Genomic DNA, 4042 nt, shown 5'->3' on the forward strand with positions numbered 1-4042 from the left:
ACTGAATTTCTGGCTTGTTGTATTCGAGGCTGCTGCATTTGAGGCTGCTGCATTTCTGGCTTGTTGTATTCGAGGCTGCTCCATTTGAAGCTGCTGAATTTCTGGCTTGTTGTATTCGAGGCTGCTGCATTTGAGGGTGCTGCATTTCTGGCTGCTGCATTTGAGGCTGCTGCGACTGAGACCAGCTGTGACTGAGGCTTCTGCGACTGAGGCTGCTGCGACTGAGGCCTGCAGCGACAAGGGGCTGCTGGACACCTCAGGACACCTCAGGACACCTCTCATCCCGAAACTGACCTCTCTGTCGGCCACCTCTTTTGATTCTTTTTTTAGGAGCATCGAGTAGTGGGCTTTTTTTTTATTATTTCCTTTTTTTGTGCCCTTGAGCTGTCTCCTTTTTTGTTAAAAAAAAAAAAAAAATCCCCTATTCTTTGACAACACTCAGCTATCACCTTTTTCAACACTAAACATCCTCGGTCTATCCTTAACTCAAAATCTCAACTGGAAACTTCATATATTTTATCTTACTAAATCAGCTTCCTTGAGCCTGGGCGTTCTGTACCGTCTCCGCCAGTTCTTCTCCTCAGCACGGTTGCTATCCATTTACAGGGGTCTTGTCCGCCCTCGTATGGAGTATGCATCTCACGTGTAGGGGAAATCCACTCACACAGCACTCTTGGACGGAGTGGAGTATAAGGCTCTTCGTCTCATCAGCTCTCCTCCTCTTACTAATAGTCTTCTACCTCTTACATTTCGCCGCCATGTTGCCTCTCTTTCTATATTCTATCGAAGTTTTCATGCTGACTGCTCTTCCGAACTTGCTAACTGCATGCCTCCCCCCTTCCCGCGGTCTCGCAACACTCGACTTTCTACTCAAGCTCATCCCTTTACTGTCCAAATCCCTTACGCAAGAGTTAACCAGTATCTTCACTCTTTCATCCCTCACGCTGGTAAACTCTGGAACAATCCTCCTTCATCTGTATTTCCTCCTGCCTATGACTTAAACTCTTTCAAGAGAAGGGTATCAGGACGACTCTCCTCCCGAAATTATCCTATCTCTCGACCACTCCTTTAACTCTTTTTAGGAGCAGTGAATATCAGCCTATTTATTTTAACATTTGTTGCCTTTTTTTTTATGCCCTTGAACTGACTCCTCTGCTGTAAAAAAAAATCGTGGACATGAACACGTCAACAGTAAATCAATAATAAATCGTCTCACACAAACTTGCCATCTATAACAAAAGATGCGTCGATAGCTTATCTCAAAGGCGAAAATAATAATAGTTCTGTAAAGGAATGTAACAAAAAAAGTTAAATTAATAAAGGTGTACACGGAGATAAAATAAACGATTCTAATCCCCACATATTTGCCACCTAAAAAAAACTTGCGTCGATAACTTGTCTTCATTTGAATGAAAATGATTGTTAAATAAAGGTCAGTGAAAGCATATAGAGGATAAACGGAAATAAATAATAAACAACAACACATCATAAAATTAAACATGCACATTTTTCGTCAATAAGAAAACATGCGCTGATAGCTTGTCTTTATTGGGGTGAGAATTATTGTTTTGTTAAGGTAAGTGAAAAAAAAATAGCAGATGATAATGGAATAAACGAGAGTATATATATTAAAACAGCTCCAGCTCAAATACACACGCAAATTTGCCAGCCATAACACTAAATGAATCGATATATTTTGTTTACGTGATGGTAATATTTGTATGGTAAATTGAAACAGAATAGCACAGAACATGGATATAAACGGAAAATAATTAAGTGGCCCAACAGACACACACAGACACCTGCCGCCGATGACAAAACTTACGTCGATTGTTTTTGCCCAGAGGGATGAAAATGAGAGGTTGGCAAAGGGGAGTAAAACATTATGGCAAATATGACAACAAATGAAAATAACGAATACACAGCAATACAAACAAACATGCAAATTTGCCACCCATAACAAAATATGCGTCAATAACTTCAGTTGAGAGTGATCAAAATAACTGTTATGTAATGTGTAGAGAAGCAAAATGGCATATAATAATGAAACATGCGGGAAAAAAAGTTACAGACCCCGTAACACACAGCAAACTTCATTGAACAAAACACACATCGATAGGTTTATAAATAGTAAAAAAAATAAAGAAATATTGTAAGACTTAAATTAATAGGGAAAAAATAAGATTCCACAAAGTATGTGACACATATATACAGCAAACAAAGGTATTGGCTCATTCATAGATACAGCGTCGATAGATTACGTAAAGGCAAAAGAGTTAGGGAAAAACAAACCCAGGGAGAGTGACAAAGAAAAAAATAAATAAACGGAGGGAAAAAGTGAAGGGGAAATTAAATAAGCTCAGAGTGTAACTATTTTATGGGAATATGATCAGGGGGAAAGAAGTGGAAATGAGACAAGTGGAAGGGAAATAACTCGAAAATGATGAGACAAAGAAACTGAAAAATAAACGGGCGAAATAAGAATAAGGGATATATTTAAAATAAAAATAATTAAGCTAATAGGAAGATAAATGTAAGGGATATAAGTGTTTGGGAATAAACGCAGAAGTAATGCGACAAAGAATATGAAAAAAAGAAACGGAGGGAATAAACTGGACCGACTTAAACATTCGCGGGAATCTGTCATGAAATAAATCACTCGTCAATGGATTTTGAGAATAAATAACAGCAACAAATCAGAAATAACATTAACGAATAAGTAGAAAGACAACTATGAAATAAACATTGGAATAAGCTGAAAAATCAAATATTCGCGATAACCCGAATTCAAATAAGCTACGAGTCAATAGGTTTTGTGAATAGTAGAAAAGTAAACACGAATAAGGTCAACGGACAGAGTGAGAGAGAAACTGAAGAATAAGCGTGAGAGTTAGCTACGAACAACATCAACAAACCAGTAATAAATCTACAGTTCGTAGATTTTGTTTATTATATATAAAACAAAAGTAAAAAACGAACAAAGAGAAACTGAAGAATAAACGTCGAAATAAAATACACAAGACATCTATAGGCTATTCGTGGACATGAACAAGTCAATACTAAATCAAGTGGTCCATATTTTTATAATCAGTAAAGATTAAACAAAACAAAATGAACGAATAGAGCGATAAACTAATAAATGTACGAGGGATTAGGCTACGCAGACATCAATAAAGGCTGAAATCAAACAAGCCTCAAATATATCAAGCTTTGATCGTTTCTGATTAATTGCATATATGAAACTATATATATATATATATATATATATATATATATATATATATATATATATATATATATATATATATATATATATATATATATATATATATATATATAAAATGACGCCCCGCTGAGAAGGTTTTTGTATACCTTGAATGGAAATGAAGTTGCATCCCACCACCTTTCTTTTTTAGTCTTGTTCTGTCTATAGATGGAGGCTGGAAGGAAGGGAATGCGGAGAGTGGCTTGAGAGAAGGAATACACAATACAATAGATTAATAATAAGGAGGCATTATACTTATGTATTCAGTAAATCCACCACATTTATTTTTTAGCCTTGTTTTGTTTATAATTGATGGGTAAGAATCAATGAATGCAGTGTGTGGATAGCTAGCATTTACACACAAGATAGATAAATATAAAGAAGGCATTACATTTGTGTTATCAATAAGTCTTAATATTTGTTTAATCTTGTTCTATCTCTAGTTGTTTGAAAATAAATAAATATGCTTGCTGTGGGGTGATAGGATTAATACAAAACGAAAATATATAATGAAAAGAACTTATTACATTTGTGCTCTCAGTAAATATATATATATATATATATATATATATATATATATATATATATATATATATATATATATATATATATATATATATATATATATATATATATATATATATATATATATATATATATATATATATATATATATATATATATATATATATATATATATATATATATATATATATATATATATATATATATATATATATATATGCGATATAAATATTACGCAATATCTTGATGAAA

The sequence above is a fragment of the Eriocheir sinensis genome, unplaced genomic scaffold (genome assembly GCF_024679095.1).
Source record: "Eriocheir sinensis breed Jianghai 21 unplaced genomic scaffold, ASM2467909v1 Scaffold83, whole genome shotgun sequence".
Classification (NCBI taxonomy): Eukaryota; Metazoa; Arthropoda; class Malacostraca; order Decapoda; family Varunidae; genus Eriocheir; species Eriocheir sinensis.